The sequence below is a fragment of the Emys orbicularis genome, chromosome 20 (assembly GCF_028017835.1).
Source record: "Emys orbicularis isolate rEmyOrb1 chromosome 20, rEmyOrb1.hap1, whole genome shotgun sequence".
In the NCBI taxonomy this organism is placed as follows: domain Eukaryota; kingdom Metazoa; phylum Chordata; order Testudines; family Emydidae; genus Emys; species Emys orbicularis.
In genome coordinates this window covers 16425753-16448866 of record NC_088702.1, presented here as the reverse complement: position 1 = coordinate 16448866, position 23114 = coordinate 16425753, and the positions used below count along the sequence as shown (strand labels likewise).

The following is a 23114-nucleotide window of genomic DNA, read 5'->3' as shown; positions in this document are numbered from 1 at the left end:
GCGTCCATTGGAGCCGTTAGGGAGCAGCTCCTGTGGGGGAGGGGGCTGCGTCGGTTGGAGCCGTTAGGGAGCGGCTCCTGTGGGGGAGGGTGCTGCGTCGGTTGGAGCCGTTATCGAGCGGCTCCTGTGGGGGAGGGGGCCACGCTGGTTAGAGCCATTAGGGAGCGGCTCCTGTGGGGGACGGGGCTGTGTTGGTTGGAGCTGTTAGTGAGCAACTCTTGTGGGGGGGGGGGGGGAAGCCATGTCGGTTAGAGCCATTGGGGTGCAGCTCCTGTGGGGAGGGGGCCATGTTAGTTAATAATCACACTTACTATCTACCACAGCCAGAAAAATCTCATCTTACTGTGAGCACTGATTTAGCTGAATTCTCTGTCAATCTTGATATTGAATGGCAGGAATTCACCAATCACCTATTAAAAGGTAAAGAGGTAACACAGTTCCTAGAACAAACAAAAGGGAATGTGGGAAACCGAACCATCCATATTATGAATACAAACAGGGATATGTTAAGAATTGCCACTGCAGAGAGACAGATAACAGCTTACCATTGGTATGACATATTTTCCGGATGGTCCCCCACAACTACTGTAATGTTACATCCCCTACTATTGCCTTATTCCCTGAATAAGATCCTGCTGGTTTTCATTTTCTAAGTATAACAGCATGACTGCCTTCCCAGGGCTGGGGAGAGAACCGAAGAGTCCTGACTCCCAGCTCCCTGCTCCAACCCCTAGACTCCACTGCCCTTGCAGGGACACGGTTCATGGAACAAGCCTTGCACCATTAGTGCCTTTCGCCTTTCTACAGAGATTCATGTATTGCCATTGGCAAGTGACAACGGTCTGATCCAACATGGCTGATGAGAGCAGGGCATGGAGGAAGCGAACGGATAGGATTTAATACCCCAGCAGGGGGCAGTACCTTGTAATATATCCCCTTTTTGAAGCACCCTCAGATCTGCAGAGGCACGCAGCCCTGGCCATCAAAGAGGAAGCCATCATCGCACTGGCAGCCTTCGGCGCCGGTGTCTGGGCACTTCCTGGCATCGGTGATCCTGGCACAGGTGGTGGTGCAGAGGTCGGCGCACAGCTTGTAGTGACTGTTGGCCGGGCAGCTCAGAGCTAAAGCAGAGAGAGAAGTAATTGATGGCTGGAGAGATCTCACCCCACACCTTAGAGGGACAGACATGAAGGAGAGGAGAATCTAACAGGGACGAGAGGATCAGGTCACCTTTATAACGGAACATGAAGTTGTTGGTTCCCACCCAAAGGAGTCTCTCAAGAAGCCCAGCGGCCTGGAATGAGATACCTAGATACCTGCAGAGGGAGGGGAGTGAGTGGGACAGGCCCTTGTACTACACCAGCATCACGGCACTTACTGCAGAAGGAGGTGCTCCTCCAGGGCTGGACGGTGACCCGGAACTCCTGGCAGGCCGTCACGTAGCTGTGGATGCTCTGGCACAGGACCTGGGAGTCCCCATTGCCCAGGCACAGATCATACAGACAGCTGTTGAAATACACAGTGGGGCTGACTGTGCTGTGGCAGGTGGCGAAGGGGCCATCGGGCACCGTGAGCAACCCGCAGTATTTGCGCTGTTTGAAGAAGTCCTTCTTCATCTCCTTGCAGACCAGACAGCTGTTCCTGGTGCATCCATCCTCACAGGCCACCCCCGGGATCGGGACTTTCCGGGCAGAACTGAACGCTGCCACGTTAGGGGCCGCCCTTCCATCGGGGAGCAGGAACTCGTCGTCCCAACGCCCGTTGTGGTTCCCGCACAGGCCGCACGTCTGGCCCTGGTAGTTCCCTGGGATGGTGACTCTGGCGTGGTAAACCAGGTCATAGCTCACAGTGAGGCCGAAGTCTGTTTGCACCAGCATGTTTCCACCATGCTGATATGCTTGGAGCTGCCCATCGGTCACGACCACAGGGAGGTTGTGAGACGCCCCGTCCACATGGAAGAGACGGAGCATTCCCTGTGAGTCGGGGGAGTGGATGCTGTAGGGGTGGGTTATGGGCACAAGATAGGGTCTCAGTGACACCTGGGCAAATCTGTAGTGACTCCACTGAACTCAATTATGTTATGGTCACTTCTGATTTCACTGACCCCAAGGTAAATCCAGGGTCACTTCTTCCAGTGTAATGGCATCAGGGCCTGATTCTGATATCAGTTCCCTGGGCTTACTCTGCAATCATCCACTGAGCGCAATGAGCTGAGGGCAGGATTCCGATCTCACTTGTCCCAGAGAAAATCCAGAGCGATTCTGCTTTCTTCAGCGGGATGCCTCTGGATTGGCCCTGGTGCCAATAAGGTCAGGATCAGAACCTGAGTGTCTGACCCCTCCTGCCTGCGCGCTCCTAATGAGTGACCCAGGAGACAAGTGCTCCTTGCATTGCCACATCAGTGGGGCTGCCCCATTGCAGGGTTCAGCCCCCTGGGAACATCTTGAGCAGGACTTACCATGACAAGCCCCTTCCTGTTCTGCAGCAGGGTGAGCGTGAGCCCGTAGACCTCCACGGACACCAGCTTGGTGACAGACATCTTCCCATTGCCCCAGGGCACATTCTCCACCTTCACGGCAAAGAATGTCAGGTTCCCGGTGTTGGTGCAGGTCTTGGCCAGGATGTAGGTGCAGGTGCCTTGGAAATCGAAGGCGACCCCATCGAAGGAGAGGTAGTGGGGGTCTCCGGCTGCGGAGCATGTTGCGGATCCGACAGGCTGGCATTTCCGGATGCCATCCCATCCTGGAGCCCTCACCCCTTCTGCATCCCACCCCCCTGACCCAGCCTGGAGCCCCCTCCAGTGCCCCAAAGCCCTCATCCCTGCCCGTACCCCCTCCTGCACCCCAACCCCCTGCAAGGGTGGGGGAGAGGGAGGGAGGGGGAATGGAGTGAGCCGGGCAGGGGTGTTCGGTTTTCTGCTATTAGAAAGTTGACAACCCTAGCTGTGGGGATGAGTGTGGGGCAGATTCACTCTCCAGCCTGCTCCACCACACCAGGGCCGGGATTAAGGTTTTAGTGCTGGGGTGCTGCTGCAGGTGGTTGGTGCCCCCTCAGTAGCTTAGTATAGTTCACCCATTGAATTGGGAGGCTTCCTCCACCCCCGGTTATTTTCCTAAAGAAGCATTGATTTTTAGTAATTGATATTCATTAAAATGTGTTCAATTGCAACTAAATATAGCTTTACCCCAAGTTTGCTGGTGCTCTTTGCTAAGCAGGTGGATCCACATTTAGTTAAGCAATTATATAGCTTAACATACAGTTCTTCAAATTCTTAAAGTTTACATTTTTTATTGTTTGAAAATGGGGAATTATGCATTTCTTATTTACTTGATTTAACTTTTATTGTGATTGATTTGTGTCAAACTCTGGAGATCGGAATTCAAATAAAAAGGCACAAACTCAGCATTTAAACGTTTTTTAAGCAGTTAAATAAAACCACCTTACGTGCACTGGATAAATAAGAAAAGTTTGACAGTATGTTTAGCATTTAAAACTAATTTATTAAACAAAGTATAACTTTAGTGAATTGAACTGATTGTTTCTGGTCACCATGGCAAGATTTTAGAGCTAGTAGATCTCATTCTCTTACATCTACTTTTTATTCATAGTCTGCAAGAAGAAAACAAGCTTTTCTGCTTTTTCAGCTCCCAATCGGTTTAATGAATGAACGACTCATTCAGATGAATTAGTTAATAAACTGAAAATAGGGAAAAAAATTCTCTCAGCAGTAGCTTCTTCTGCATGTGCAGTCCAAAGCTGGTTCAGCATGTCAGTAAACTCTGGTTTCAAGACCTTAGCCAGTGACTTCCACCAGTTCAGACTTTCATTAAAACTTCAGCAGTGAACATACTGTTCCTTTTTAAAAAAAATTTAATTTAAATTATTTTAATAGACTATAGTAAGTTTGGCCTTAATACAGGTTGTAATAATTTCAAATTTATTTTTAAATAGGTTTATTTTTGAAAATAATTCTGTATCCAATTTAAATGAGACTTTTTTTTAATCATTGATTTTTATCCACCCTGATCCGAAGTGAGGTCTTTAGCTTGGGTCCTTCTGAACCAGTTCAGTCCGTAACTTCTCAATATGGGCAGGAAGCCACAGGCATTGGCAGCAGTTACCCCGATTCAGCTACTTTCCCACAATGCAGTGCTTCACATCTGGAAATTAGCCAGAAGCGCCTTCTCCTAGTAACCGAGCTGGACCCTCTGGGGTAGGTGTTTCAGGAATCCCAGCATGCACTGATGCTACCATGGCTGAGCTGTGGTGTACAGATGTGCTGAGGTGTTACGAAGACAGGCGAGAACCAACCAGCCATTTTGTGTCCTCTGTCCTAGCAGATGGGTTCCTCGCCTTCTGCAGACCCCATTGTCGCTCAGCCATATCAGCTGAACAGTTTGAGAACAGTCTTTTAATGTGACTGGTGTAACCACACACAGCGTTCTAGATTGCTTTGCCTGGAATCAGCTTTCCCACTGCTAACTCATTTCTTAAAAGCACTGAGCACTCGTGGGAAAAGCTACGCGGAAAGAAATGGGGTGGAATAACCTCCTTACTAACTAGTTCATATCTGCCAGCAGCACAGCATAACAGAACCCATTCCTTAAACCCTGCAACAAACCCCTCCATCCCCCGGCCAGCTGTGATTGGGCTGGCTTGGCTATTGGACATAGGGGCATGTAGCTTCCTTTTGCAATGGGGAGACCTCTTGTTGTATTTGAACTGAATCCCATTTAATCAGCTCTTCTCCTTACCGTGCTCTCTGCTCTGAGGCTGGTTCTTGGGGCTGCCCTTCCCCCCCTTCTCCACACCAGCAGCCTGTTCTGGCTCTCACTTGGATTCCTCCACCTCCAAGTGCTCTCAGCTTCTCACTGTCTCCCCTTTCTCTGCAGACCCCTACAAAGACCGTGCTCAGTTCACAGCCACGGGGATTCGTTTCACTTCGGTGACTCGGAAGGACATGGGGAAGTACATCTGCGAGGTCCTCTGGACTGGGAGCGGGGGCATTGGCCGACTAAATAAGTCAGAAGTTGACCTCATCGTCCAAGGTACTATTGCCTTTCTGTAATTACAACTTGGGACCGGTTGCCATGGCTAAAGTTCCAGGCCTTCTAGTCTCGGAGAGAGGGGGCCCCTGGGGGCATGTTGCTAACTGTGGGCAAGGAGTGTGTTTTCATAGAGTTTAAGATTCGAAGGGAGCACTATGAACTTCTAACCTGCGTGGCACAGACCGGGGAACCTCCCCACTGACTCCTGCCGCAAGGAGGGTATTATTTTTCCCTACTAAGAGTCCAATGGCTTATTTGAACAATGTTGCTCTCCGCACACCACGGCATCATCAGTGGATAGCAAACTAGCCTGAGGTCACTGAAACAAGACTCTTTCCACATTGGACTTAGACTGTAGGGAAGCCTCAATCGTCTAAACCTGGTTCTCTGAAATTCTCACCCATGTCCCCTGACCACGGACCTGCAGGGCCAGAGCGGCGCATGAATGGAGCTTTAGGGCCTTCCTGAGAGCAGCGTCAGTCCTGCTGGAATAGAGCCATGGAATAAGGCTGCTTTGGGCAGTGGCAAGTATCCTGTAATCCAGTCAGGCTAGCCAGGTTCGAAGGGGGGCCCTGGGGAAAGCCTAATGCCCAGATTATCCAATGGTTTCAAAAGCCTCCAGTTCTGTTGGCTCCGCATCTTCAGAACCGTTAAACACAACTGGTTCTCGAGGACTGCCTCGCACAGGTAAATGCATAGCCCATTATGTGGCAAAGAAGAAACAATCCTAGCTACATGGGGGCACTGTTATTTCTGTAACACGCACTCAGGAAGTCTGACACTGTAACTGTTCCCCCTGCTGACGTGGGCAAGTCCATGCTTATCTTGCATTACATGCGAATGGCATTTAAGCAGAGATCCCCTTCATACAGATGTGCTGTCAGTCCACTTTTTCACACCTTGAAGACTCACTGTCAGCACCAATCTGAACCTTGGGTGTATTGTCTGCAGAGACCAATGGAGACTGTCCTCACCCCAGAAATGGTCCCTTCATGGCTGGGCTGAGGTCCCTGGCAAAAGATTAGGGGGGGAAGATTGCACTACTTTTACAGTGCCTGTTCTGTGGCCGTACCCAGAGCCTCACTCACAAATGCTGTCAGTCTAGCACCTTTCACCAGCGCTGCGAAATCAGTCACCGAATGGGAGCCCAGTGTTGGACCAAACTCTGTTTCCTTCCTTCAGGATTGCAGCAGTTTTGGTCAAACATTTTGTTTCGACAAGTTGCTCCATCAAAGTGGGAGGGACACTGGTTTCACCCACACGGCCAGCATCGCACCTTTCACCTGTCAGCAGGGTGGCTACTGCCAGCAGCAGGGCTCGTAGTCAAAGCGTTAATTTCTGGTCAGTGACACTTCTCCCCATGTGCACTTGCCATTTATGTTGAACGCCGGGCACCTGATTCTGTCTCCCTGCTCTTCGTACAGTCGTTTGCACCAGAACACCGAGAGCTGCTCTGATCTAGTTGCATTCCACACCCATTTTATTGTGGTGTAAATGACTGCCCAGGGAGCAGGGCAATGGAAGAGCCAGCCCAGTGAGTGCCATTAATCCTCTCTTGAATTAAAGGGCAGCTGGTGCAGAACCCACGCAAGGAACTGCTGCTCTCTGTGGAATGTGTCCCAGGAGATCCAGACAATAGTGTGGCTGGATTTTAAAGAAAAGTCCACTCCTATTTGTAGTTGTGCTGACATGAGTATAATCAAGCTTCAGGGCAGCACAGGATCTCTGCATGGGTCAGGAAGGAACCGCTTTTCACTCCTTCCCCATCACAATTAAAGGTGCGTTGTCGGGGAATGACAGTTACACTGGCCTGAGCTCTGGAACGTCACTGATCAGCCCTGGAGCAGTGCCAAGAAAGCCCTGTCAATGGAAGGGGGCCCAGCCACTGACTTAGTTCACGAGTCAACGGACTATCAAGCTAGACATGGATGCTGCTTACCACTTACTTCACTTAAAATGAGCTGGCCATTTGTTTGCCTTCATGTCACTTAGCCGGTCCTCTATTAACCCATGACTGACTGGATTAGACTAAACGCAACTTAACAAATGCAGATGACCGCGTCTTGGGTGTGTTTAGGGCAGGGGGTCACAGCGGTGGGTTCAAGGGTCATCTGTAACATGTGCCTCTTTGCCTTGTGCTGACATGCATGGAAACAGATGGCTCTCCACCTCCTACCTGCCAATGCTACAGGTACGACGTCCTTATGACCTCCAACCCCAAGGTCAACGAGAAATTCAGGAACTCCTGCTACGCGATCGACACCAAGACAGGAGTGCTGGTATGCACGGGGCAGGGGGCTGCTTGACTCGTGGGGAGTTTACGCCTCTGTCTATGCCTCCCTCACGCCTTCTTTCCCACTCCAGATGAATGAGCCCGTAACCAGCTTCGACACGGGGGATTATTTTTGCGAGGCTCAGAACAACGTTGGGACCACTCAGAAATCGGAAGCCATCCACTTGGACGCCAGTAAGGAAATGGGGACTTGCAGAGCCTGCGTGTGGGTGGGTGGTTGCGTGCGCACGTCCGCACTGGGCTCTTTGGAAGTCACTTGCAAGCTTACAATAGACGGTGGTGTTACTGCCCCTTCCCTGGCCTCCTGCAACTACATCCTGTACTGGCTGCCATAGATTAAAGATTGGACAGTGCCCAAGCGTCTTGATGGGAAAACAGGCATGTGCTTTGCTGCAAGGGCTGGGGAGAGCCTGGAACCAGAAGCCCATTGGGCTGCCCTGCTAAAAGAGCAACCTTCGCAGAGAATGGAGTCTCCTGAGAGCCGACAAGTGGTTTTTGGCGTATCCTGCCTCCTACGTGACCTCCGGAGCTGGGCCTCGGTACAGACCCGGAGGAGGCTCCTGCCCTAGCCTAGTGCACCCTGGGATTGGGAGTGACTGAAGTTGGGGATAGGTGTGTTTGCTGGGCCCAGCTCCGATGACAAGCATTCCAACCCTCCCCTCCTCTGAAAAGCTACCGTGCCGTCAGCCCCCGTTCCCTGGAGCTGCCCTCTTCCTCTTGCACTCAGCCCCTCCCATGACCCTAGATGCTGAACTGGTTGAGTTAAAGCTGAGACTGTAACTCGACCTATTCAAACTGAGCTGAAGGCTTTAGACTGTCTACATTGGTGCCAAATGGGATTTTCAGTTGGGGTTAAACTCCATAGGGAAAACAGTGGGTTTTTTTCCTATCTACACAGCATCCGTCCTGGTATAACTCTGCGTGAGGCGGTGCGGGAGTGGGGATGTGATTTTTATTTTTACAGATAGTCATTCTGGCACAATCCCAGTTGTGGATGCAGTTATACTGGTGTGAGGGTGCCTCAGACTGGGGTGACTTATTCCCTTTCCTGTACTGACATCGTTAAACTGGAACAACTCTTGTGTGTAGACAGAGCCCCTTGGCTAGACAAGGGCTACACTACAGCACGACCTGCTGATGTGACTGTGGAGGTGGTAAGCTACATCCACACTGGGTGGGGTTTCAAATCGGCTGAGCTACCCCCGTGCCTTTTTTAAACCTTTCCCCCTCGTCTAGACAAAGCTGCAGGTGCTAGAGCAATGCTGGGAGATCTCCCCCCAATAAGCCTCAGTACTGGACTCGGCCGTGTCTACAGGTCCAGGGCCAGCTGTGGGGAAAATTCACTTCCACGCTCTGTATCCAGGTCTCTTTCTCTCTCTCTCTCTGTGTGCCCTTGAATACAGCCCGCAGCAGTCAGAGTTTACAGTGTGTGAACGAGAGCAGAATTTGGCACGCACACCCCCCCGGTGTCTTGCACAGCCTGAACCCTGCTCCAGCATGTCAGGAGCAAATGAATCCTGTGTCTGGAAAATCAATGGTTAAAGGAATAACCCGGCTCTGCTGTTGCCTTATAGGGGCCGGATTTTGCCCATGAGTGACTCCTACTAAAGACAAGGGGCCTGATTCTTGTGTCAGTTCAGGGCACCTGCACCTCACTGGCCCAGCAAGGGTACCCGGTCTGACTTGCAGCTCCCCCGGTTGTCATCTCTCTAGGGTGGAGACATGGGTCTCTCTCCTTGCTGGCTGGGGTCTCTCCAGGCTGCTGCAGCTCCCTGCCTTCCCTGTGTTGGGTTAGTCTGCCCAAGCAGGCCTGCTGGCTTTCCCCTCAGAGACTAATAACAGTGGAATTGCTACAATTATAAGTTACCGCATGGTTCTTCAGTGCTTAATTTGTAATGAAATGCCAGGGCTCATAGGCGCTGACTCCGTGGGTGCTCTGGGGCTGGAGCATCCATGGTGAAAAACTAGCGGGTGGTTAGCACCCACTGGCAGCCAAGCTCTCCTCGCCTCCTCCTCCCCTGAGTGCACTGTGTCCCCACTCCTCTGCCTACCTCCCAGCGCTTCCTGCTGCCTAACAGCTGTTTGGCGGTGCTTTGGACTTTCCGGGAGGGAGGGGGCGGAGCGGGGAGGAGGCGGAGAAAAGGCAGGGTGGGGACTTGGGGGAAGGGGGTGGAATGGGGGCGGGGACTTTGGGGAAGGGGGTGGGGTGAGGGTGGTGTAGGGGTGGGCCGGGGCCAGGGCAGGGGGCAGGTCGAACACCCACCTGGCAAAGGGGAAGTTGGCTCAAGCAATTTTTTTTTTTTTACTTTCATAACTCATGAGGCAAGCCCGGAGATGCCGGGGCTCTGAACTGCCAGGCCCGGAGATGCCGGGGCTCAGCCCTGGCAAGCCCTGGCGCTAATTAGGCACTGCAGTTCTTCCTACATGAGCCTATTAATTTTTGAGGCAAAAGTGTTGCAGAGAAAACATATGAAAAAACAATTAAAAAACCTAAACGCCTGCTAATAAGCTTACCAGAGATCACCCCCTCCAATGTAGGCTTTGGTAGGAGCAGCCCTTCCCAGCCCCGCCCAGGGGTTTCCCTGCGGTGTCAAGTTCATCCCGCTCTCTGTTCAGAAGAGAACACTGAGAGTCACTCCTTTATCCAGTTGGGTTCTTTGAAGTGACCTTGAACAGATAATCCACCAGACAACACGATCTCTGCTCCAAGTGCAGCTTCTAAAGCAGTGGTTCCCAAACTGGGGTTTGTGAACCCCTGGGGGTTCGCGAAATGTTACAGGGGGTTCTCGGGGGGGGGGGGAATTCCCTAATGGCAGGCAGAGCTGTCCCCAGGGATCCCGAGCAGCACAGGGCCAGTAGCCCGGAGCCCCTGGACTTCCAAGACCAAAGCAGATAAAGCAAGCATATCTATCACACTGAGGAGATTTAAACTTCAAGACTCCTTATAAGAAATGGAAAGGGAGGTGGATATTTTTTGCTGTTTTTTTAAATTAAATAGGCAGCTAGTATTGTTTTTAAAATTATTATGAAGAACAAGTTTAAGCTTTGTTGTAACATGCGTTGTTTGCCTGGACTGCTCAAGACCTGAATGCTTGTGTAGGAGGAACTCTTTGAGTTGGCTTCTTAAATACAGTACCTTCCTGCTGTTTCACATCTGATGCTCCTTGATGAAACATAGGAGCCTTGTCTTATAACAGGCTTATTCAAAGTGATACAAGCTATGAAAGTGAGATCTTGAAAGAGTGTTGCTGTTTTCATAATGTAATAAACATGCTGTAATGATAAATAATAAATAGTGTGTAATAAGCATGCCATAAAAACAAATTTTATATTTCCAAGATCACTGCTTTTATAATTTATACTCAGGTAAAGGAGAAAATTCCTGGAAATATTCATTTTTAGGAGGGGGTTCGCAAGACTTGACATTTTAGTGAAAGGGGTTCACAGGTTGTTAAAGTTTGGGAATCACTGTTCTAAAGGATAGATGGAGGTGGGTCGTTTGCATTTCCTTCAGCCTCCAAGTATTTCCTGGGAAATCCACTTCCCATGTATTGTCCCAAAACATCCCCTGAAGTTTCTAATATCGTCCAGAAATTGTGTTAGTCAAGGCCATCCTCCAAGAGAAGTGCCGTACAATCCCTGGACTCCCAAAATACTTAAACTTAAGTTGGTTGGGTTTAATGTAATTCCAATTTTGCCCAAGAGATTGTGTAAATCAGAATTCTGACAGATATGACAAAGGCCCTTTTATACGGCACTGGCCCTGGTGGTGTAAAGTTCAGTTTCTCACTGAGAGCAGTGTACAGGGCCTCAGTGTAGCTAGGAATCATCTCACACGGGGAGGAGACTAGACCATGTGAGGGGCTGCAAGGGCTGATCTGCTGCAGCCTGTGGATGACCCCCCGACTCTCCGTCCCTGTGATTGGGGGAGCAGAGGGGTTTGCCCCTGGTTGCTGGGGGCGGAGGCTTGCTGGGGGAGCGGAAGAAGTGACTGCTGGTTTCTGCATTCCACAAAGGAAACATCATTTCCCACAAGGACATGAAAGCACTGGTCGACAGCGGGAATGCTCGGATTATCGACGTGAGGAGGTGGCGAACGGCCATATCGCCAACTCGGTCAATATTCCAGGTGAGGGTTTGCTGTGGGTGCCAGCAACCAGGGCTTCGATTGCACTTAGAGGGAGCGTCCCTCCCACTGCAGAGGGCAACATGTAGTGTCACAGACCAGGGCATGAGCGGTCAGGCCTAGCGGTCAGAGCCAAGGGTCAAAGCTGGAGTCAGGAACTGAGCAGGGCTGGAGCAGGACTGGAAACAAGGCGGGCACAGGAGTGATCGCAGCTGTGGGCAGAAGCATGGAGGAGTCAGCGACCTGCCGCTGAGTTTAAATGCAGCTCCGTAGTCTCCTTGCAGCCAATGGAAGAGCCAATCAGGCGACTCTGCCACAGCCCAGCTGGGCTCATTAGCCTGCCTGAGGGCTGAGCCAGCCAGCCCCAGGTCAGCTGCAAGGACTCCAGGCCCATCGTTCCTGATACATAGCACTAGAGCCCTGGAGAAAGTGGAATTAGTAACTCAGCAGGGGGCGCTCTTTCTTCCCTGCTCTCCAGTGTGCTGGGGAAGTGACATGAGACCAAAGCTGGATCAATGAAGACCCTACTTGTGCACAAGCAGATGGGTGTGTAGAGGGCTTTCCCTTCACCCCCTCCCCTGGTTCTTGTCCCACAGACAGAAAGCAGAAGACCAGAAGTCCGAAGTGCAGGCAATGTGATGTTTATTGGGGTTGGTTTTAAGGCAGCATGTCAATAACTTTGACACTGCAGAGCCTTGTTCCCCAGTGTTCTGTTCTCTCCCCACTTTAGCAGGCAGCATTATACCTGCAATGCACGCTTGGGGTCCCCCCCCCCCTTACAATTGATGGTCATGTTCCGTTTTGGGGGTCATGAGTCTGGGGGTTTGGTCCCACCTCTTTTGTATCCCATGGGAGGGGTAAGGAGTGAGGTTGTGGTACAGTCAGGAACAGGTGCACTTTTTTTTTTTTTTTTGCCTTTTAGTGTGTTATACCTTCCCCCCAATCCCCTCCTGCCCTTCCCAACGGGTTGTTTGACCTTCCCTTAAGATAGAGGTTGAGGCAGTGTTAACATGTGCACTCCTATATTATACTTTCATTATACCCAGTAACACTTCAACTGTTCTTATCTGTTCCCATTATACTAACAAACGTATCTGGCTAGGCAGAAGCAACATGCACAGTGTCTGTCCTTTGTTTACACATATTAGTAAGAATATAAATGTATCAAAAATTAAATGAGCAAACAAATCTAAAATTCTATCTCAGGCAAAAATACAGGCCTGAATTCTGTATTATTACTAGCACTCCTAATAGGGTGTAACCCTGGCCAAATTCCAGCTTGGGGAATTCTCTCCTTCCTTAAACTACCTTGGTGGTTTTAAATGGATGCAGGATTCTACTTCACTTCCTGTTCTAAACGGACGTGCAGAGTTTCCGTGTCTTGCTCATTTGCTGTGTTCCACCACAGAAGGTGCTGCATTTCAGGAGTGGGAAAAGTGGTAGCTTGTGTCCCTTTATAAAGAACGTGGGACTTGCATGCATAAACATAAGAGCATCATCGCCTGTATTTATGGAGCAGTGTAGCAGTCGCCCACAATCATCATCATCAGGGTTTAACTCTGCAACTTCAGCATCAAGATACAGACCTTTACCACTTGAGCTAAAGGAGTAACTCCATTAGCTAGTGTCACATCCCCATCTAGTGGAGATGTGATACACCAACACTGCTGATTGCGATCATCTCTCTCTCTTTCCCCCACCCAGTGGCAGAAGTCGAGGAAGCCCTGAAGATGGACCCTGAGACGTTTAAGATGAAATATGGCATGGACAAGCCACGGATGGATGACGAGAACTTGATCTTCTACTGCCAGAGGGGCAGGAGAGCGGCTCAGGCCACAAAGATCGCCATAACCCTTGGCTACGCCAAGTGAGCCTGCCCCTCCACCTTGGGCTCTTGTACCATGGGGCACTAGACCCTCAGGGAGATTGTGAATGTACCATGGGCTCTGTGGGTTTGGAGGCAAGGGGTGTAGGTGCTTAAAATGCCCTGGGTCCTATGGACTCCAGCCCTTCTGAGCGCCCCCCTAAGCTCTCACGTATAGGGTTATTAATAGAGAAATCAGTGGGTCGGGTGGAGAAGGAGAGGGCTCAGATATCCCTCAGCACCGATCTTGCTTATACTGGTGTATTCTGGAGTAAACCCACTGGAGGGGATGGTGGTACTCCAGATTCTCACCAAGGCCACAGAGACAAAGTCTTGGTTAGCTACTGAGAGAGAGGACAGAGTAATTCCTAGCTAACTGTTGAGCAATAGTCAACATGGTTTCTGTAAAGGGAAATCGTGTCTTACTAATCTATTAGAGTTCTTTGAAGGGGTCAATAAACATGTGGACAAGGGGGGGGTCCAGTGGACATAGTGTACTTAGATTTCCAGAAAGCCTTTGACAGGTCCCTCACCAAAGGCTCTTACGTAAATTAAGTTGTCAAGGAATAAAAGGGAAGGTCCTTTCATGGATTGAGAACTGGTTAAAAGACCGGGAACAAAGGGTAGGAATTAATGGTAAATTCTCAGAATGGAGAGGGGTAACTAGTGGTGTTCCCCAAGGGTCAGTCCTCGGACCAATCCTATTCAACTTATTTATAAATGATCTGGGGAAAGGGGTAAACAGTGAGGTGGCAAAGTTTGCAGATGATACTAAACTGCTCAAGATAGTTAAGACCAAAGCAGACTGTGATGAACTTCAAAAAGATCTCACAAAACGAAGTGATTGGGCAACAAAATGGCAAATGAAATTTAATGTGGATAAATGTAAAGTAATGCACATTGGAAAAAATAACCCCAACTATACATACAATATGATGGGGGCTAATTTAGCTACAACAAGTCAGGAAAAAGATCTTGGAGTCATCGTGGATAGTTCTCTGAAGATGTCCGCGCAGTGTGCAGAGGCGGTCAAAAAAGCAAACAGGATGTTAGGGATCATTAAAAAGGGGATAGAGAATAAGACTGAGAATATATTATTGCCCTTATATAAATCGATGGTACGCCCACATCTCGAATACTGCGTACAGATGTGGTCTCCTCATCTCAAAAAAGATATACTGGCACTAGAAAAAGTTCAGAAAAGGGCAACTAAAATGATTGGGGTTTGGAACGGGTCCCATATGAGGAGACATTAAAGAGGCAAGGACTCTTCAGCTTGGAAAAGAGGAGACTAAGGGGGGATATGATAGAGGTATATAAAATCATGAGTGATGTGGAGAAAGTGGATAAGGAAAAGTTATTTACTTATTCCCATAATACAAGAACTAGGGGTCACCAAATGAAATTAATAGGCAGCAGGTTTAAAACAAATAAAAGGAAGTTCTTCTTCACGCAGCGCACAGTCAACTTGTGGAACTCCTTACCTGAGGAGGTTGTGAAGGCTAGGACTATAACAGTGTTTAGAAGAGAACTGGATAAATTCATGGTGGTTAAGTCCATTAATGGCTATTAGCCAGGATGGGTAAGGAATGGTGTCCCTAGCCTCTATTTGTCAGAGGATGGAGATGGATGGCAGGAGAGAGATCACTTGATCATTGCCTGTTGGTTCACTCCCTCTGGGGCACCTGGCATTGGCCACTGTCGGTAGACCGGATACTGGGCTAGATGAACTTTTGGTCTGACCCGGTACGGCCGTTCTTATGTTCTTATGCTCTAACCCCATAGGGAATGTTCCCACAGCTACCTTGGTTCCTCAGGGACCCTTCAAATTCATCCGTATGACCCTGTGCTGGGGACAGGTTATTTCTCAAAGTTCTGGGCACAGCTCCGCCTCTGATGTTCTGGTCCCACTTGGGTTTCTGGCCCATGAGCAGTCACAGGGCTGGGTTTGTCTCTTCCACTCCAGAGGCAGCGGGTCCCTCTAGCTGTGGATAGTCCCTCCCATCTCTCATTCTGATCCATATGTCACTTCCTGTCTCTGCAGGGCCCGTAACTACGAAGGCAGCTACAAGGAATGGTCTGAGAAGGAAGGGAAGTGAAGTGGAAATGACTCCGCGAGGGCTGGTGTCTGTCCCTCCACGCCCAGCAGCTGGCTTTACCCTGAGGATTCTTCCTTTGCTTCCTTGCTGCAACGTCGTCCTATTGCTGCTGATGCCCGGTGCTGGGATGGGAACGCTCTGGGCCCTGGTGGGCTCTTGGCTAACGCACCTGTCTGAGAAGCTGCCACTCTGCTTTCTGCCTCACCTTCCAGCCCAGTGTCTCACCTGCTCCAAATGTAGTCACTCCTCCTGCCCCCGATAGCAGCTGGGGGATTCAGGCACTTTATTGGGGGGGAGATATCTGCACCCCCACATTCACTCCATCTCCCCCAGCTCCCCTGGGAATCTGGGACCCCCACCCATACGCTTCCTATGGGGTAAGTCCTCCGCTCTTAAGGAGGTAGATTGAGGTGGGGTAGGAAAATGACCATCAATTCTTCAGCTGAATCTGCCACTTCCACCTGTAGCCTGCTATTTCTATAACATACTGGGTGCCCCTCAGCCACCTCTGCACGGGGGATTTTCTCTGCAGCCATTCCTGGAAAAGAGAGCTCTCTAGCATTTCCTCCGATGTAGTACATGGCTCTGATAAGGGATGGGACGTATGTGAAGGATGGAAGAATCCCATGCACTGCTACAGGCTGGGGACTGACTGGCTAAGCAGCAGTTCTGCAGAAAAGGACCTGGGGATTACAGTGGACGAGAAGCTGGATATGAGTCAGCAGTGTGCCCTTGTTGCCAAGAAGGCCGACGGCATATTGGGCTGCATTAATAGAAGCATTGTCAGCAGATCGAGGGAAGTGATTATTCCCCTCTATTTGGCACGGGTAAGGCCACACCTGGAGTATTGCGTCCAGTTTTGGTCCATCCGTCGTCTTCTTCTCCCCCTCTCCTCCCTCCCCCCCCTCAAGGGATGTGGACAAATTGGAGGGAGTCCAGTGGAGGGCAATGAAAATGATTAGGGGGGTGGGGAACATGACTTATGAGGAGAGGCTGGGGGAACTGGGGTTATTTAGTCTGCAGAAGAGAAGAGTGAGGGGGAATTTGATAGCAGCCTTCAACTACCTGAAGGAGGGTTCCAAAGAGGATGGAGCTTGGCTGGTCTTAGTGGTGGCAGATGACAGAGCAAGGAGCAATGGTCTCAAGTTGCTGGGGGGGGGGGGGGGGGCAGGGTCTAGGTTGGATATTAGGAAACACTATTTCACTAGGAGGGTGGTGAAGCACTAGAATGGGTTACTTAGGAAGGTAGTGGAATCTCCATCCTTAGAGGTTTTTAAGGCCCAGCTTGACAAAGCCTTGGCTGGGATGATTTAGTTGGTGTTGGTCCTGCTTTGAGCAGGGGGTTGGACTAGATGTCCTCCTGAGGTCTCTTCCAACCCTAATCTACGATTGTATGATGGCAACAAGACAACAGTGGAAATTGCTCAGGGTCAGCCAGGTTTTAGATTATATTAAAGTCTTTGTACGGATTTGTGTTTCTCAGCCTCTTCACATGGGTGAGCCCTTATTCACATTAAAAAAATTGCACAACCTCCCCAATAACAATAAAAATGTCTCATTTCTGACCATGCTTAGGGCTGGTCTGCATGCAGAACTTGCATTGGCAAAACTAGATCTCTTGGTCTTTTGGGGGGGGAGGTGTGTGGTGTGTGAAAAATCCCCTCCTCTCCCCCCTCCCCCCGAGATGTAGCTATGCCAACCTAACCCCTAGTGCAGACAGAGCTAGACGGATGGAAGAATTCTTCTGTTGACCGAGCTACCACCTCTCGGGGAGGTGGATTATCTCCAGTGTTGAGAGAACCTCTCCCAGCACTATAGTTATAGTGAGTATTTACATTGAAGTGCTGCCGCAGGGTTTTAAGCACAGACCTACACTTAGAATATAGAATTGATGTGTGGGAGGGTGGAGAATACCTCATCTTGAAGGGTCAGGGGATGGGGGGAGCGAGACTTTTCTTTGGTTTAGACTGTAATATTTTCAACGCCTCATGACCCCACTGCTGGCCTTTCCTGATCTCCTGGGACAGTCGTGATCCACCCATTGAAAATCCCTCGTCTAGAGCAGGGGTCTCAAACTCAAATGACCATGAGGGCCACATGAGGACTAGTACATTGGCCCGAGGGCTGCATTACTGACACCTCCCCCCTGCTGCACTTGGCCCCGCCCCCACTCCACCTCTTCCATGAGGCCCTGCCCCTGCCCCGCCTCTTCCCTGCCGCCATTCCAACCCCTTCCCTGAAATCCCCACCCCAACTCTGCCCCCTCCCTGCCCCCAGGGGGTGGAGGTTGGGGCTCAGGGCAGGGAGTTGGGGTGTGGGGTGCAGGAGGTGTGAGGTACAGCAGGGGGCAGCAGTGGGTTGGGGTGCAAGAGGAGTGCGGGGTGCAGCAGGGGGCTCAGGGCAGTGGGTTGGGCTGCAGGAGGGGTGCGGGGTGAGGCAGGGGGCTCAGGGCAGGGGGTTCAGGAGGCAGGATCTGGCCCGGCGCATACCAGGGGCAGGGCAGGCTCCCTGCCCTGCCCCGCCCCGCCCTGCCCCGCCCCCATGCTGCTCTGGGAAGAGGCTGGAAGGAGGGTGGAGGGGCTGTTTCTGTTGCTTCAGACACTGCCCCCAGCAGCTCCCATTGGCCACGGTTCCCCGTTCCCGGCCAATGTGAGCTGCTGGGGGCGCTGCCTGAAGCAACAGCAACACACAGCCCCTCCGCCCCCACTTCCCCATGTTCCAGCCTCTTCCTGGAGCGGCGCAGGGCAGGCAGGCAGGGAGCCTGCCCTGCCCCCGGTGCACGGCCGGCCGGAGCCGCTCTAGGTAAACACTGGGGGAGGGCTGGGGGGCTGCGAGGGGCTCGCGGGCTGCAGAAAATAACCACGTGGGCCGCGTGTTTGAGACCCCTGGTCTAGAGCATGACAAGCATCCCCTGGAGTTGTTCTGAATAATCCACGGGTGTTGTCACATCCTTGCAAACGTGTCTCCCCTCTGCCAGCGGGAAGTGGAACACAACGAACGGGTGGCATCTTGCAGCTGATCCCAGCACCTCGGAGGCTCTGCTCCAGAGAGCAGTGGGGAACAGGGAACTCCGGAGCACATGGAAGTTGGTTCTTTTTAAGCTATGATCTAAGCTCTTGTCTACACAGGAAAACTGCACTGGTTTAACTTAAGGCGTTGTCTGAAACAGTCAGTTAAATTGCTGCAGACCTCTCTGGACGCTTCTATTTCAGTTTAAGAGCCACTTATTTTGCTTTAGCTTAAGTCAGGTTTAAGTTAAGTGCACTTAAACAGAACTAAGGCCTAGTCTACACAGTAAAGTTATAGTGGCAGGGGTGTGACGCCTCCTACCCCAGCAACATAGTGATGTTGACAAAAACCCTGGTGTAAATGCAGCTACATCCTGCAGGGAGGTGGCCTTTCTACACTAGAAAGTGAGGTTGATGTAAGCCACCGTGCACCAACCCTAGCTGTGTGTGTCTAGGCTCAAACTGTCTCCTGCTTCCATGAAGTGCCCCAATAAGGCAATACTGGAAAACCACCTTCCCTACTGGTATTGCACTGTGGTCGACCTATAGCAGTAGGAGAGCTGACCCTTACAGTCCTCCAGCAGCTGTCCCACAATACCAAACAGTGGCTGCTCTGGTCACAATTGTGAACTCCGTGACCCAGCCTCCAGAGACTGGAAACAACTTCCCCTCCCCCCGTCCTTTTAAAACCCCCCACATATTTTTGAAATGCCTTTTCCTGATTGCGCAGCTGGGCGAGCACACCTAGCAGCTCGCCTTTGTTGCGTGCAATTGCCCAATCAAGTATGCTGGCTACATGCTCCAAATGCACTCTGATCTAGAGTAGACTGGAGCTCTTGGAGCTCCTGGGCCTGGGGGGAGAAGAGGCTGTGGATCTCTATGAAGATTGCCTGGGGGAATGCAGCCAGAGGGGTACAACGGGGATCAGTAGAGGTGCCGGATGGAAGCAAAGGAACTGCAGTGGGCAGACCCCGCGCCCAGGGAGGCCAACAATTGACCTGGTGCTGAGCCACAGACCTGCAGCTTTTACACTGAGCTGCCTGCTCTATATGCAACCACCGTAACTACCTCAGAGGAGCCTGAGCCAGACCCCCGCTGTGGGAGGAAGAGGGGGAGACCCAGTGGCAGGGCAGCTTTGCTGTGAGCCAGCACCTGTTTGAGATGCTGCCACAGTCTAGCCAGTCCCACCAGGCAAGCATGGACGACCCTGCTGAAGGGGAAGAACCTTGCGTAAGTGCGTGCATGCATTTCCCCTGGCAATGTTTCAAGACACAGGTATCAACTTTTCATCATTTGACTTGTCTGAGAAGAGGAAGAGGTACAACACACAGAGAGAGTTGGCATCAGCGTTTCCTTCTGCTGGGTTAGGGGAGGCAGGGGAGGGGTTGTTTATGTACACAGGGATGTCCTATGTAGCCTCTTGAGAGATCTCAATGAAACTTTCACGGAGGTACTCTGTGATCCTCTCCCACAGGTTTCTAGGGTAGCAGCCTTATTTCTTCCTCTGCAGTAGAACACTTTCCCATGCCACTTGGCCATGAATTCAGCTGGCACCATTGCACCAACCAGGCTAGTGACACATAAACCCTGGCAGTTTTGGGACACCAGCAGCAGCTGTGCTCTGCGCCTTCGTGAGCAAGCTAGCAGCTAAAATCACCACTGCCTGTGGAAAACCGTGCCAAGTTTCTGTGCAGAAATAGGGACCAAAATATTATTGTTTCATACAGCCAAAAATCGTACTGGCCTCTTCCTTTTCCCTGCGCCCGGCCCCTGGCAGGCTGTACTCGCCGTGGCAGGGACTGGAGCGAGGAACTCCAAAGCTAATCATCACAATCAGCGCCATGTCTTAGTACAACATTTGATGGGAATAAGGGAGGGGAGTTTTGAAACTTGCACTTTCTGCTGTGATTGTAACTACCGTAGTAGAAAGAGAGCCTGAAGCACGGGCCTAGTGCAAGACCTGAGGCCTGAACCAAAATCAGCAAAAGTTACGCTATGAGCAAAAGTCAGGCCCCGTCAAAAGCAGGCGCTTGCCTGCAAATCAGAGTCTGACAGCACAGAGAGAGGACAGTGGTTCTCAAACTGGGGATCAGGACCTGTCAGGGGGTCACAAGGTTATTACATGGGGGGTCGCGAGCTGCCAGCCTCCACCCCAAACCCCGCTTTGCCGCCAGCATTTATAATGGTGTTAAATATATAATTTATATGGGGGGGGTCGCACTCAGAGGGTTGCTATGTGAAAGGTATCACCAGTACAAAAGTTTGAGAACCACTGGGCTAGAATTCAGAGTAGCAGCCGTGTTAGTCTGTATCCGCAAAAAGAACAGGAGTACTTGTGGCACCTTAGAGACTAACAAATTTATGCATCCGAAGAAGTGGGTTGTAGCCCACGAAAGCTTATGCTCTAATAAATTTGTTAGTCTCTAAGGTGCCACAAGTACTCCTGTTCTTTTCACTGGGTTAGAAGATACACACAATAAACAAACAGGCACGCATGCACGCACGCAAGCTCTGAAGTGCGTGCGCATCTGAACGTACTGATGAATCTCATGCCCACCACGTACACATTTCAAGCTGTTAGCAGATAATGGTTTAAAGATTTGACACACTAAAATGGGAAGAAAATGAAAATCTGTATGAGAATACGTTTCAGAACACAAGGAAGTATTTGAAAGTTTAAAAAAAAAGAAAAACAGGAGAAAAGGATGAATTTGAGTGTATGTGCTGCAAATTGTGTGGCCCAATTATTAAATGTACAGTAAAAACGGTGCTATCTGGCCCTGTACCAACTGGAAAGCCCTTTAAACCGGCATTTCAAATTTTCATAGAAAGTCCGGTTTATGCTCTGGTTGATGCAGGGCCGGTAGGCTCCCTACTTGGCTCCGTGTGGCTCCCTGGAAACGGCCATCTGTCCCTGCTGCTCCTAGGCAGAGGCATGACTAGGCGGCTCTGCACGCTGCCTCTGCCCACAGGTGCCGCTCCTGCAACTCCCATTGGCCGGGAACCGTGGCCAATGGGAGCTGCGGAGCCAGCGCTCAAGCTGGGGCAGGGGCAGCGTGCAGACCCGCTTGCAGCATGTCCACCTAGGAGCAGCAAGGACAGGTCACTGCTTGCAGGAAGCCGCCCAAGCTGATCGCCCCCCCCAGATCCGGCACCCCAAAATCCCTCCCACGCCCCTAGCTCCCTCCCACACCCAAACTCCCTCCCAGAGTCTGCATCCTGCACCTCCTCCCGTGCCCTAACCCCCAGCCCTGCACTCCCCTCCCGCACCCAAACTCCCTCCCTTTTAGTTAACCGGAATTTTTCACTTACTGGCATCCCCCATACTCCCAACATGCCGGATAAAAAAGATTTTACTGTAAATATTTATAGGCTAATAGTTCTAAGTCTACAACAGTAAACTCTTTATTCAAATGATAACTTTTATTTGGGGATCAGAGATATATTATTTTCTTAAACTCAGAGGTGGCCTTGTGCTTTAGTTCTGCAGCAAACCACATCGATTAATGGAATTGAAAGCATTAATTTACTGAATACTCCCCCCCCATCTTTCAGACCACCAAAATAAACTCCGATATTTACCCATAAAAATTATTAGAAGTTTTTTTTGTTATTGTTGTGGTAATAAACACTGATCAATTCCCAGGAAAAAATAAATAAAAACTGAAAACGAAGGGCCCTCGTCCACCAGTGATAACAATGTCCACAGTACCCGGGAGGTGAGCCCCATTGTCCCCCTCACCACAAGTAATATTGTAGCAATCAACACACCTTGTAGGGACACACAGAGTAACAGAGAAGAAAAACAGTGTCTGATTTTTTGCAACCGCTGACTCCCTCCACCTTTCTCTGAATCAGGCTGACTGGAGCTGGCTAATGGAAACCAATGGGCCCAGTCCTATTTAACATATTCATAAACGATCGGGAAAAAGGGGTAAACAGTGAGGTGGCAAAATTTGCAGATGATACAAAACTACTCAAGATAGTTAAGTCCCAGGCAGACTGCAAAGAGCTACAAAAGGATCTCACAAAACTGGGTGACTGGGCAGCAAAATGGCAGATGAAATTTAATGTTGATAAATGCAAAGTAATGCACATTGGAAAACATAGTCCTAACTATACATATACAATGGTGGGGTCTAAATTAGCTGTTACCACTCAAGAACGAGATCTTGGCGTCATTGTGGATAGTTCTCTGAAATCATCCACTCAATGTGCAGTGGCAGTCAAAAAAGCAAACAGAATGTTGGGAATCATCAAGAAAGGGATAGATAATAAGACAGAAAATATCATATTGCCTCTATATAAATCCCTGGTTCACCCACAGGTTGAATACTGCATGCAGATGTGGTTGACCCATCTCAAAAAAGTTATATTGCAATTGGAAAAGGTTCAGAAAAGGGCAACAAGAATGATTAGGGGTATAGACCTGAATGAGGAGAGATTAATAAGAATGGGACATTTTAGCTTGGAAAAGAGGCGACTAAGGGGGGATATGATAGAGGTCTATAAAATCATGAGTGGTATAGAGAAAGTAAATAAGGAAGTGTTATTTACTCCTTCTCATAATACAAGAACAAGGGGGCACCAAATGAAATTAGTAGGTAGCAAACAAACACAAGAAAGTATTTTTTTCACGCAACGCACTGTCAACCTCTGGAACTCCTTGCCAGAGG

At 50.2% G+C, this 23114-nt stretch overlaps 1 pseudogene; it reads left to right on the top strand.

Annotated features, from left to right (window-relative positions):
* The first annotated feature begins 4252 nt into the window (after positions 1 to 4252).
* LOC135892674 (uncharacterized) lies at positions 4253 to 15430 on the top strand (annotated as a pseudogene).
* Positions 15431 to 23114: the final 7684 nt, after the last annotated feature.